General features: G+C 40.3%; 1 long non-coding RNA gene across 29 annotated transcripts; it reads right to left on the minus strand.

The window, feature by feature from the left end:
• Positions 1 to 2876: 2876 nt before the first annotated feature.
• On the minus strand, positions 2877 to 9320 carry LOC125548307. Of its 29 annotated transcripts, none has more exons than XR_007301068.1 (13): positions 8793 to 9319; positions 7724 to 7951; positions 7528 to 7583; positions 6876 to 6948; positions 6555 to 6735; positions 6347 to 6391; positions 5989 to 6189; positions 5679 to 5902; positions 5333 to 5342; positions 5139 to 5224; positions 4802 to 4885; positions 4189 to 4712; positions 2877 to 3672 (listed from the first exon to the last, which is right to left on the minus strand). It is a non-coding gene; the product is annotated as an uncharacterized LOC125548307 (long non-coding RNA). The 29 variants fall into 29 exon arrangements; XR_007301058.1 differs by having other exon boundaries at positions 4802 to 4902; XR_007301063.1 differs by having other exon boundaries at positions 5309 to 5342.
• Positions 9321 to 14795: the final 5475 nt, after the last annotated feature.

Raw genomic sequence — 14795 nt, forward strand, 5'->3', positions numbered from 1 at the left:
GGGACTAACCTATTAACCCAGAGCCCAGTGCCAGTTTCTGTTTTTTTTCTTATTTTAGAATATCGCAGAAAAGGAAAATCAAACAGAGTCCAATTGACCTGAAACTTCACGAAACTTATTTTTGGATCAGAAGAAGCCCATAAGACTTGGAGTGCACGTCAGGGGATCAACGAGGAAGCCACGAGGCAGGGGGGCGCGCCCTCCACCCTCGTGGGCCCCTCGTGGCCCCCCTGACGCACTTCTTCCTCCTATATATCTCCATATACCCTAAAACGATCGGGGAGCACAATAGATCGGGAGTTTCGCCGCCAGAAGCCTCCGTAGCCACCGAAAACCAATCTAGACCCGTTCCGGCACCCTGCCGGATGGGGCAATCCTTCTCCGATGGCCATCTTCATCATCTCGGTGCTCTCCATGACGAGGAGGGAGTAGTTCTCCCTCAGGGCTGAGGGTATGTACCAGTAGCTATGTGTTTGATCTCTCTCTCTCTCGTGTTCTTGAGGTGTTATGATCTTGATGTATCGCGAGCTTTGCTATTATAGTTGGATCTTATGATATTTTCTCCCCCCTCTACTCTCTTGTAATGGATTGAGTTTTCCCTTTGAAGTTATCTTATCGGATTGAGTCTTTAAAGATTTGAGAACACTTGATGTATGTCTTGCCGTGCGTATCTGTGGTGACAATGGGATACCATGTGATTCACTTGATGTATGTTTTGGTGATCAACTTGCGGGTTCCTCCCATGAACCTATGCATAGGGGTTGGCGCACGTTTTCGTCGTGATTCTCCGGTAGAAACTTTGGGGCACTCTTTGAGGTTCTATGTGTTGGTTGAATAGATGAATCTGAGATTGTGTGATGCATATCGTATAATCATACACACGGATACTTGAGGTGACATTGTAGTATCTATGTGACATTAGGGTTTTGGTTGATTTGTGTCCTAAGGTGTTATTCTAGTACGAACTCTAGGGCTGTTTGTGACACTTATAGGAATAGCCCAACGGATTGATTGGAAAGAATAACTTTGAGATGGTTTCGTACCCTACCATAATCTCTTCGTTTGTTCTCCGCTATTAGTGACTTTGGAGTGACTCTTTGTTGCATGTTCAGGGATAGTTATGTGATCCAATTATGTTATTATTGTTGAGGGAACGTGCACTAGTGAAAGTATGAACCCTAGGCCTTGTTTCAACGCATTGCAATACCGTTTACGCTCACTTTTATCATTAGTTACCTTGCTGTTTTTATATTTTTAGATTACAAAAACTATTATCTACTATCCATATACCACTTGTATCACCATCTCTTCACCGAACTAGTGCACCTATACAATTTACCATTGTATTGGGTGTGTTGGGGACACAAGAGACGCTTTGTTATTTGGTTGCAGGGTTGTTTGAGAGAGACCATCTTCATCCTACGCCTCCTACGGATTGATAAACCTTAGGTCATCCACTTGAGGGAAATTTGCTACTGTCCTACAAACCTCTGCACTTGGAGGCCCAACAACGTCTACAAGAAGAAGGTTTTATAGTAGACATCAAGCTCTTTTCTGGCGCCGTTTCCGGGGAGGTTAATGCTTGAAGGTATATTTTTAGATCTTGCAATCGAATCTTTTAGTTTCTTGTTTTATCACTAGTTTAGTTTATAAAATAAAACTACAAAAAATTATGGAATTGAGTCTACCTCATACGCTTCATCTTTTTAATATCTTTCGTGAGTGTGATGGAAAGGAAAATTGTGCCAAAGTGTTAGAAGAATAATTCATTAAAATGTTTGGTACTAAATATTTGAATGATGAGCATGATTGCAATGTTGTTAGTATGAATTCCTTGAATATCCTTGATGCTAATAATATGCAAAGCCACAAGCTTGAGGAAGCTATGTTTGATGAAGATGATATTTTTTGTCCCTCAAGTTTTGATGAGCAAATTTATTATGATGAAAGCATGCCTCATATTTATGATGATTATATTGATGAAAGTGGATTTGGAGAGGTGATGGCTTTATTTTGTGATGAATCCACTATTTCGGAAGAGGTTTCAATTGATTATGAGAACAAAGTTGCTATCTATGATGATTATTGTGATGACTTGTATGCTATAAAGAATAATGATATCCATGAAACTTGTCATCATGATTTTAGTTTTCAATTGGATTATGCATCACATGATAGTTATTATGTTGAGTTTGCTCCCACTACTATTCATGAGAAGAATTTTGCTTGTGTGGAGAGTAATAAAATTGCCTTGCTTGTAGATTATGAAAATAATGCTTTAGGTGTTGGTTATATTGTTGAATTCATTCATGATGCTACTAAAAATTATTATGAGGGGGAAGATATGCTTGTAGGAATTGCAATAATATCAAGTTTTCTCTCTATGTGCTTAAAGTTTCAAAGTTATGCTTGTTTTACCTTCCTATGCAAGTTGATTCTTGTTCCCACAAGTTGTTTGCTCACAAAATGCCTATGCATAGGAAGTGGATTAGACTTAAATGTGCTAGTCATACTCTTCATGACGCTCTCTTTATGTTACAGTTGTTATCTTTTATATGAGTATCATTGAAATCATCATGCCTAGTTAGGGGCGTTAAACGATAGCGCTTGTTGGGAAGCAACCCAATTTTATTTTTATTCCTTGCTTTTTGCTCCTGTTTAGTAATAAATAATTCATCTAGCTTTTGTTTAGATGTGGTTTTATGTTTTAATTAGTGTTTGTGCCAAGTATAACCTTTGAAAAGACTTGGGTGAAGTCTTTATGATCACTAGCAGTTGGGGCGCCACCTGGTGCCGCCGCTTGAGAGGAAGCTTGGCGGTGCCAGGTGGGAGGCTCCCCTTCCACTTTTCTTTTTAAACTATGGTATTGCATCATAGGCATATTAAGCAGGGTTCATTACATTCTTGATTGAACTGAGTCACACATGCACCTTGGTTATTACAGCATTGATAAAGAGTAGTGTGAAATCATCTCCACAAAAAGAAGGGGGAAAACAGTGATCGTGGATGGAGTGGCTAATCGTCATCTCGAGCTCAATGCATCCACTGTTCCAGATGCTGGGACAATCTTCATGGTCGTTGCCGCCGTCGGTAACCACTGTATTTTTTGAGCCTCACCTCACAATTTGAGTGCAAAATTCAGAAACAAAGAGAGGAAGTGGATCGAGAGGACGGGAAGGAAGAAAAGCATACCTGGCAGCAGCGGATCCCACACCAGTGCTCTTCCAGGATCCACTTGACACTGCTTCCCTGGCCCTGCTACGAGGAGGCAACAAAATCAAGTTCGGTGTTCCTATGGAACCTACAATTGATCAGATCAGTATAGAACATAATTTGGTTCATCATGACCCACTTGCTGACCCGTTGCTAGAAAGCCAAGTAAAATGACTTCATTACGTGTGATCAGCACAGTGAGAGATCTAGCTCTGTACTAATAAACTATGGAAGTGTTGGAATGCTAAACAAAATCCCAAAATGATCCTCATTATTAAGCATGGATGATTAGGGCTAAGTAACTTTTCGATCAATAGGGCATGATACAAAAAGTAATGTAATTAACATGAAGACTCGCTTCAAAATCATCGAGATGCTTTGTAGCATCAATGGAGATGTTTGCCACTATTGTATTTGAAGCTTTCCTGAACCAGTTAAGTATTCAACTCCGAGCTGATCCTGGATAAGAAGTTCAGGGAAAAAGATACCATCATAAAATTTAGTAACTTGACTTGAATAAATCCTTCCTTCGTCATTAATTAATCTAGTTAATGCATACAATACACAGGTAGGTGAACTGTTGATTGCTGAAAGTGCATTGCACATATCTCCAAATCAGCACTATAAATAGTACTGTTATTAAATTAGCACAACTAAAAATATATTAAATAATATGCATGAAAATGCTCATGGATTAATTTATCTAGCTTCTATTGTCAAGATAATAGCTCTGCTCTCTTTAGTGGTGAAGTTTTTTCATGATACATGAGATGAACATCGAAATAAAGAAACTGAATTGAGATCTTATTTGGTCTGGCATCCAGGTAAAAGGTGAACGCCATACACCAACAACCATGAACATAAACGTAAATAGAAGCAACAACAATAAAAAAATCCTGATATTACCTACTGCCCCAACAATTTATCCTCATGTTGGATCCATAACAGGGAGGAGAGACGAGAGGCAAGTTGTACCTGAGGCGCGCATGCGACCAAGGGAACGCACGAACGAATTGATGAAGAACCCAAGGCTCACACGACGCCTCTGCTGCTCCTGCAGCACGCATCCATTTCAACATCATTCTTCACGATGTCAAAGACGAGGGAGAGGCAGCTGCTTGGCCAACGACCAGCCACAACACCTTCACCAACCCGGCTCAACCCCATCTTCCTCCACATCCTGGTCGGCGGCGCCTTCCCGTCACTACTCGACTGATTACATTAGGGTGCGAGACTGCGAATAGACTTGCATGCCGAACTTCACTGCGCTCATACATATTCGAACTTGGTCTTCAAGCAGTTTCACGTGTAGGTGGCCAGAGATTTGCATCAATGTCATATGTTCAACAATCTCTTCAGCGACTGAAATATTCTTATCCATGGGCTGGAAGCAACAAAGTATATCCAATGAATAGTGCTCAAGACATACACAAAAATACGAAGACATGTTCCAGAAAACCAATTCAGTTTGCAAGAAAATATATTCCACTAACAGAGACCTGAAAAAAAAACAGAATATTTTCAGTTTGCAAACGCATACCAACAAACAAGAACATAGCAACTTGAAGATTAACTGAGGCTTCACTACCTTAAACTGAGGAATAAAATAAAGATATCACAGGGGAAGTTTGGATGTACCCAATTCCTCATAGCCTCCCCTGCCGACCTGTCTCTGGACGACGATGGTGACTCATCAAAGTAAAACAGTACAGTAATCAGGATATCTTACAGTTAACAATGTATAACAAAAAAGAAAACTTATAAATGATAATGTTCTACGACTGAATTTATATTAATGAGAGGCTCATCTAACTTGAAGGGAGAACCAAATTTAACCAATTGAACGGAGAATCAAATTTAACCAATGAGCTAAAGTTGCCTTGAGATGATATATAAAGTATAACCACTGTAAACCAAATCCTTACCGCGGGCTCATTTGGATTCTTTTTAATAGCTGCAGTATTATGAGATGCCCCTTCCTGATATTTTATCTTGTAAAATAGTTCATTGCCTGCAACATGCATAGCGGGTACATTCAGATTCTAGAAGCAGCAGTATTTGCGGACTAATTTGGCATCATAATGATATCATTCACTTATTCCCGAGTAGATCGCATCACCTCCACCCCCCTGCAGGAAACACAGAAAAGCTTTGTCATCTCAAGCATCAGCATGAACTCATTGAAGCACAAGTATAACATCGGAATGAACTGAAGGTTAGCACCACAGAAGCACATGTCTAAACTAAAAAATATATAACGCTACTTATGCAAACACCACGGCACCACACAACAATTCAGCTGACGGCTTAGTATTCTTCTGTATCAAACATCTAAAAACTTATTCCCAGATGTCAGTATGTTCTGTAATCAGACGGTGGTCCATTTTATAACAGAGAAATTGCCTCCGTTCTCATCGAAGAACTGCAACATTAACGAAACCAGAGTGTATCAATTTGTGTAGTACCGCTTTAATCCACTCGGATGCTTGCGGATCCGGCTTCAATTCACTCCACACTATTCGGACTACGCCGGCTCGCTGTCCTTGCTATTGGCATCGTCCGCACTGGTGCCGCCGCCATCTAAATTCACCGCCACGTACGAATCTTGCCCTCTCGTCGGCTACCCATGTCAATTCTCTCCTTCAGATCTGAGCTTGCTGGCCCAACTACGTCCGAAAATATTGGCACCCTGCCAGAGGCGGGGTTAGAACGCCAGATATAGGCAAACACGACATCTACAACCACCGCTACATGCATTCACAAAGAAGGGATCACCTGAAGACCTGATCCACACGGAAATCACCAGGGGTGCCGGAGGCGTGGGAAACGGCGAGCGGAGGCGTCGGGCCCGAGCTCTGGCTTCCAGCCATATAGCATGCAGCTCAGGGAGAGTCGCCCACCTCTCTCAAATATGCAGAAATGAAATAGAAGGCATGTAGTATGAAAGGACCTCAGTTTATTGTGCTTGACATGGTTCTGCAGAAAATACCAAAAACAAAGCTAATGGCAGGCAATGAATATTATCTGCAGAAAACACACCTCCGATCAACATATTCAAGAAAAACTATCTCAAAGGACACATAGAGTCGGATAATTTGCATTAGAACACAAAAAAAAATACAGCATAACAGACCTGGTAATTGGCAATAACCATCCTGGGAGATGAACAGCAACAAAGCTACATCCACCACAAGAAAACAAACATTGGTTAAAATTACATCCAACTCTAAGGGTAATGCTTTTGATAAAAGTATATGAGTATTGAGTTCATGGTTATAAGAAACTACATTCCAAAATAGAGCATATAATTGGAAACCTACATCCAACGCATAGGCACTAACCTCGTTCTCCTAGACGCCTCTGTTTTGGATTCTTTTTAATAGCTGCAGTATTGTGAGATGCCCCTTCCTGATATTAGATTACCTTCTGCTGCCAAAAAAATTTGCATGACCGTGTTGGCCCCATAATCAGGTCTCCCAAAAACAGAATCCTTCATCGGTGCCTTGCTGGACAAGAGTGCAGCTGGTGTAGTGAAAGTTAGCTTTATCAATTTTAAAATTAGCTTTATCAATTTAAAAAAATAATCGACAGTATAATTTTATCCAAAACTCCTGCTTCTCCCTACACCAATATGTCAAATCGATTGAAAGGCTTTTCTTTACCGGAGCTTGCTCTCCAGGGAGTTTCAGTGCATTTCATAGTCATGCGTAAGTTATTTGATGTCCCTTTATGCTCCTGTTTCAAATAAACACTTGTTATGTTGATTTTATGGGTCAGCAGAAGCTTGTGATACATTTAACCACCTCTTCCATTGATAACAATATTATATTTGCTTTCCTAATTCTTCCTTCAAATTTCAGGATTCTGTGTGAAATTTCCAGCTGAATAATAGCAAATCAGAAATAGTCCGAGACACACATGAATTAATTGCATATAAACCTACCATTTGCCATTAAACGTAATCTCTTATCAGATTTCAAGCTCTAATCAGGAATAAAATTAGATCAATTTGTACAATTTAGAAATTAATATAGAATGGAAGGCATCCAAATTCACAAGCTCTAGAGCACTTGTTTAAGCTGTTCCTATGAGAAAAATAGTACATTGGAGTCCGAGGTGTCAAAACAAAAGAAATTATAGTCCTCCCATCAATTCAATCTCCTAGGTGTAAAGGACAGCATACAAATTGAAGCCAAGATCATCAACTGAACTAATTTCATCTACATCCAGAAGTTAACATTTGAGATGAAAACTAATTTAGTTGAGCCATCATTTTAGAATTAGAAATTTATCAACCTTCATGTAGCAACCTACCTGGTTGGTGAATTTGAATAAGGTTTCCGTGTGCAACCTTCTTAAACGCTCATTATCTGTGCAACACAAACAATCAAACTCAATGCTTCTTCCGACCTCAACAAGCAATGGAAATTACGTATTACGCAATTTTGCACTAAGACGAAAGAAAATACTGAAGCTATACTGGAGAAGAATGCTGAAATTTCAGTGAAACCTCTCTTGAGATCTGCTATATGCGACTCAGGAGCTTCACGCTGCTTGGGTCAGAGATGCAGTCCATTCTTAGAGCCTGTTCGCAACCTCTCCAATCTCAAAACTCCGCTCCGAGCTGTAGAGGAGACGAGGACCTCGGTTTGAGCCACTCCCTGATTTGTGCTGCCCCTCCCTCCGCTCTGGGAGCCGTAGTTGTGGAGCGGAGAGAACCCGAACAGGTCCTTAAAGCCTGGGCATGCATTAGTGCATCTTTATACCCATGTTCAAAACAACGAAATAGTAAACCATAGAAGATCAACACAGCGCAGGAAATAAATACTTAGACATATATCATCTTCCTTAGACAATAAAAACTGGTAGATTAGATGTCAAGTAGTAACACTCGAGTTCTGGAAGGAGTAGAAATTAAAAACATCACTCTCTCCTGCCCCCACAGACTATCCTACATGTATTTTGGTTCACATAGGAACTGAAATAAATGTCCACGGTCCAGCAAGTAATAATTTGCAGAGGGTTCGACATGTTGAGCATTGGAGTTGAACTACTGTGGAAATTTCCCCGCACAACATCTCTTCACTGTAAATAGGAGAGACAATCTTCAACATAACCAATTGTCTACAACGTTCTGCACCGCAGGATCGGCCAAATATGCAATCCAACTGGAAGGGAAGCTGCTGTAAATACAACACTAACTCCATGGATGCTAACTGCTCTAGATTCCACCAATGTCGTCAAAGATCACTATCTATTCGACGCTCTGCATCTCATACGCATTTCATTTGACACCTGAGCTTGTGGAAGTTCAGCAGGAGTGACTCACGTCTACGCATATATTGGCATCTATACAGCAGCGACAGTAGCACGAGCTAGCAACAAGCACAAAATAAAGTAGCAAGATAGCAGCAGTACGAGGAGAAGCTCAACAAATGGCTTGGCTTTACAGCCTACAGGTACACTGGGATTTATTTCTCGCTATACAAAACTGCCAGCATTAATCTTCAGAAACTCTATATTGTAATAAATTCAATGACAAGGAGAGAGAGTCAGGAGCAGAGGGGGAAGAAGATCACCTTGGCATCAACCATTGCTCGATGCAGGTGGCCTCAGCATGGTGAGGAAACCGGCACCAGGAATCTCGTCCAGACCGCTCTACCGCCTCCCGTGTCAACGCAGAATAATAGATCGAAATCGCCGCCGCCTTCTCCTCCCACCTGCTCACCGTGCCGCCCTGGCGTGCATCTGAGGCACGGGAGCGCCGTTAGGAAGCAGAGCAGCACGAGAGAGCACGACAGAAGACAAAGACGACCGGACCAAGGCGCCGGAGCATCGCCGGCGATGAGGAAGTCGACCGCACCGAAACCCTAGACGGGTAAATCCGATGCGGGCAACCACATGAGGATGGGATCGATGAATCGATGCGGTGGATCATATAGAGCGCGAGGAGAGGAAGAGATTGGTAGCCACCACGACGGCGGAGACCGCCAGCGTTCGCCGGAACCGGCCGACGAAGGCGGCGGCGAAAAAAGGGAACGGGAGAGGGAGAAGTGAGAGAGATGGAGGGCATCGGGGTGGAGGGGACGACTCAGGTAACACCTTTTTTTTCTCTATTCGCACAGTAAAAGACAGGTGGATGCAGGTAGGAGGCGCCCATACCGCCACCGTTAAAGGGTTGTATGCTGTAAAAAACAGAAACTTTAGTGCTCATGAAAATAGCTGTCATTTTTTATTGGAGAGCGATATTTCGTTAATTCTTTTTACAGATGATTAATAGATAAATTTCTCATATACATAAATTTATTTTAGAATTTTTGGGGTTCCAGAAGTATACGATTGATCCAGATTACTATAGACTGTTCTGTTTTTAACAGATTCTGTTTTTTATATGTTGTTTGCTTATTTTGATGAATCTATGAGTAGTATTGGCGGGTATGAATCATAGAGAAGTTTGAATACAATAGATATTACACCAATTGAATTTATAATGAGTTCATTAAAGTACCTTGAAGTGGTGTTTTGTTTTCTTTCGCTAACGGAGTTTACGAGTTTTTTGTTAAGTTTTGTGTTATGAAGTTTTCAAGTTTTGCGTAAAGATTCGATGGACTATGAAATAAGGAGTGGCAAAAGCCTAAGCTTGGAGATGACCAAGGCACCCCAAGGTAATATTCAAGAACAACCAAGAGCCTAAGCTTGGGATGCCCCGGATGGCATCCCCTCTTTCGTCTTCGTTCATCGGTAACTTTACTTGGAACTATATTTCTATTCGCCATATGATATATGCTTGGAGCGTTATTTTATTTTATTTAGTTTTTCTTGATGTTTTAATAAAATATCAAGATATGAAATTCTTAAATGTTATAGAGTCTTCACATAGTTGCATAATTATTCGACTACTTATTGATCTTCACTTATATCTTTTGGAGTAGTTTGTCGTTTGCTCTAGTGCTTCACTTATATCTTTCTAGAGCACGATGGTGGTTTTATTTTGAAGAAATAGATGAACTCTTGTGCTTCATTTATATTATTTTGACAGTCTTTAGAACAGCATGGTAGTTTATTTTGATTATGAAACTAGTCCTAATATGATGGGCATCCAAGAGGGATATAATAAAAACTTTCATATATAGTGCATTGAATACTATGAGAAATTTGATACTTGATGATTGTTTTTGAGATATGAGGATGGTAATATTAGAGTCATGCTAGTTGAGTAGTTGTGAATTTGAGAAATACTTGTGTTGAAGTTTGTGATTCCCGTAGCATGCACGTATGGTGAACCGTTATGTGATGAAGTCGGAGCATGCTTTATTTATTGATTGTCTTCCTTATGAGTGGCGGTCGGGGACGAGCGACGGTCTTTTCCTACCAATCTATCCCCCTAGGAGCATGCGCGTAGTACTTTGTTTCGATAACTAATAGATTTTTGCAATAAGTATGTGAGTTCTTCATGACTAATGTTGAGTCCATGGATTATACCCACTCTCACCCTTCCACCATTGCTAGCCTCTCTAGTACCGCGCAACTTTCGCCGGTATCATAAACCCACCATTTACCTTCCTCAAAACAGCCACCATACCTACCTATTATGGCATTTCCATAGCCATTCCGAGATATATTGCCATGCAACTTTCCACCGTTCCGTTATTATGACACGCTCCATCATTGTCATATTGCTTTGCATGATCATGTAGTTGACATTGTATTTGTGGCAGAGCCACCGTTCATAATTCTTTCATACATGTCACTAATGCATCATTGCACATCCCGGTACACCGTCGGAGGCATTCATATAGAGTCATATTTTGTTCTAAGAACCGAGTTGTAATTCTTGAGTTGTAAGTAAATAAAAGTGTGATGATCATCATTATTAGAGCATTGTCCCAATAAGGAAAGGATGATGGAGACTATGATTCCCCCACAAGTCGGGATGAGACTCCGGACGAAAAAAAAGAAAAGAAAAAAAGAGGCCATAAAAAAAGGAAAAAAAAGAAAAAGAGAAGGCCCAAATAAAAAAATGAGAGAAAAAGAGAGAAGGGACAATGTTACTATCCTTTTACCACACTTGTGCTTCAAAGTAGCACCATGGTCTTCATGAAAGAGAGTCTCCTATGTTGTCACTTTCATATACTCGTGGGAATCTTTCATTTTAAAACTTGGCTTGTATATTCCAATGATGGGCTTCCTCAAAATGCCCTAGGTCTTCGTGAGCAAGCGAGTTGGATGCACACCCACTAGTTTCTTTTGTTGAGCTTTCATACATTTATAGCTCTAGTGCATCTGTTGCATGGCAATCCCTACTCACTCACATTGATATCTATTGATGGGCATCTCCATAGCCCGTTGATACGCCTAGTTGATGTGAGACTATCTTCTCCTTTTTATCTTCTCCACAACCACCATTCTATTCCACCTATAGTGCTATATCCATGGCTCATGCTCATATATTGCGTGAGGATTGAAAAAGTTTAAGAACATCAAAAGTATGAAACAATTGCTTGGCTTGTCATCGGGGTTGTGCATGATTTAAATACGTTGTGTGGTGAAGATGGAGCATAGCCAGACTATATGATTTTGTAGGGATAACTTTCTTTGGCCATGTTATTTTGAAGAGACATAATTGCTTAGTTAGTATGCTTGAAGTATTATTATTTCTTTGTCAATATTAAACTTTTGTCTTGAATCTTATGAATCTGAAAAATTTTGCCACAATAAAAAGAATTACATGGATAAATATTTTAGGTAGCATTCCACATCAAAAATTCTGTTTTTATCATTTACCTAGTCGAGGACGAGCAAGAATTAAGCTTGGGGATGCTGATACGTCTCCAACGTATCTATAATTTTTGATTGTTCCATGCTATTATATTATGTGTTTTGGATGTTTATGGGCATTATTATCCACTTTTATATTATTTTTGGGACTAACCTATTAACCCAGAGCCCAGTGCCAGTTTCTGTTTTTTTTTCTTGTTCTAGAATATCATAGAAAAGGAAAATCAAACGGAGTCCAATTGACCTGAAACTTCACGGAACTTATTTTTGGATCAGAAGAAGCCCAGAAGACTTGGAGTGCACGTCAGGGTATCAACGAGGAAGCCACGAGGCAGGGGGGTATGCCCTCCACCCTCGTCGCGCCCTCCACCCTCGTGGGCCCCTCGTGCCCCCCTGATGCATGTCTTCCTCCTATATATCTCCATATACCCTAAAACGATCGGGGAGCACAATAGATCGGGAGTTCCGCCGCCAGAAGACTTTGTAGCCACCGAAAACCAATCTAGACCCGTTCCGGCACCCTACCGGAGGGGGCAATCCTTCTCCGGTGGCCATCTTCATCATCCCGGTGCTCTCCATGACGAGGAGGGAGTAGTTCTCCCTCAGGGCTGAGGGTATGTACCAGTAGCTATGTGTTTGAGCTCTCTCTCTCTCGTGTTCTTGAGGTGTTACGATCTTGATGTATCGCTAACTTTGCTATTATAGTTGGATCTTATGATGTTTTCTCCCCCTCTACTCTCTTGTAATGGATTGAGTTTTTCCTTTGAAGTTATCTTATCGGATTGAGTCTTTAAAGATTTGAGAACACTTGATGTATGTCTTGCCGTGCGTATCTGTGGTGACAATGGGATACCACGTGATTCACTTGATGTATGTTTTGGTGATCAACTTGCGGGTTCCGCCCATGAACCTATGCATAGGGTTGGCACACGTTTTCGTCGTGATTCTCCGGTAGAAACTTTTGGGCACTCTTTGAGGTTCTATGTGTTGGTTGAATAGATGAATCTGAGATTGTGTGATGCATATCGTATAATCATACCCATGGATACTTGAGGTGACATTGGAGTATCTAGGTGACATTAGGGTTTTGGTTGATTTGTGTCTTAAGGTGTTATTCTAGTACGAACTCTAGGGCTGTTTGTGACACTTATAGGAATAGCCCAACGGATTGATTGGAAAGAATAACTTTGAGGTGGTTTCGTACCCTACCATAATATCTTTGTTTGTTCTCTGCTATTAGTGACTTTGGAGTGACTCTTTGTTGCATGTTGAGGGATAGTTATGTGATCCAATTATGTTATTATTGTTGAGGGAACTTGCACTAGTGAAAGTAAGAACCCTAGGCCTTGTTTCAACGCATTGCAATACCGTTTACGCTCACTTTTATCATTATTTACCTTGCTGTTTTTATATTTTTAGATTACAAAAACTATTATCTACTATCCATATACCACTTGTATCACCATCTCTTCGCCGAACTAGTGAACCTATACAATTTACCATTGTATTGGGTGTGTTGGGGACACAAGAGACGCTTTGTTATTTGGTTGCAGGGTTGTTTGAGAGAGACCATCTTCATCATACGCCTCCTACGGATTGATAAACCTTAGGTCATCCACTTGAGGGGAATTTGCTACTGTCCTACAAGCCTCTGCACTTGGAGGCCCAACAACGTCTACAAGAAGAAGGTTTAGTAGTAGACATCAAACACTAACACCGGCTCCAAGGTCACATAAAGCAATTTTAACATAGTTTCTTTTAATGAAGCATGGTATAGTGGGTACTCCTGGATCTCCAAGTTTCTTTGGTATTCCACCTTTAAAAGTATAATTAGCAAGCATGGTGGAAATTTCAGCTTCCGGTATCTTTCTTTTATTAGTAACAATTTCTTTCATGTATTTAGCATAAGTATTCATTTTAAGCATATTAGTTAATCGCATACGCAAAAAGATAGGTCTAATCATTTCAGCAAAGCGCTCAAAATCCTCATCATCCTTTTTCTTGGATGGTTTTGAAGGAAAAAGCATGGGTTTCTGAACCCATGGTTCTCTTTCTTTACCATGTTTCCTAGCAACAAAGTCTTTCTTATCATAACGTTGATTCTTTGATTGTGGGTTATCAAGATCAACAACAGGTTCAGTTTCTATATCATTATCATTGCTAGGTTGAGCATCAACATGAACATTATCATTATCATTTACATTATCACTAGTTTCAGGTCCATTACCAGATTGTGTTTCAGCATCAGAAATAGAAATATCATTTGGATTCTTAGGTGTGTCAATAATAGGTTCACTAGAAGCATGCAAAGTCCTATCATTTTTCCTTTTCTTCCTTTTAGAAGGACTAGGTGCATCTATATTATTTCTCTGAGAATCTTGCTCAATTCTCTTAGGGTGGCCTTCAGGATACAAAGGTTACTAAGTCATTCTACCAGTTCTAGTAGCCACTCTAACAACATAATCATTATTCTTACTATTCAATTCATTGAGCAAATCATTTTGAGCTTTAAGTACTTGTTCTACTTGAGTGGTAACCATAGAAGCATGCTTACTAATAAGTTTAAGTTCACCTTTAACATTAGCCATATAATCACCCAAGTGTTCAAGCATACCAGCACTGTGTTTAATTCTCTACCAAAATAAGCATTGAAGTCTTCTTGCTTAACCATAAATTTATCAAACTCATCTAAGTATGGGCTAGCAAACTTAGTAAATGGGATTTCAGCTCTATTATATCTATAGAGAGAATTTACCTTTACTACCTGTGTCGGGTTATCAAGACCATGCATTTCTTCAATAGGA

This window comes from Triticum urartu, chromosome 1, assembly GCF_003073215.2.
Source record: "Triticum urartu cultivar G1812 chromosome 1, Tu2.1, whole genome shotgun sequence".
Lineage (NCBI taxonomy): Eukaryota > Viridiplantae > Streptophyta > Magnoliopsida > Poales > Poaceae > Triticum > Triticum urartu.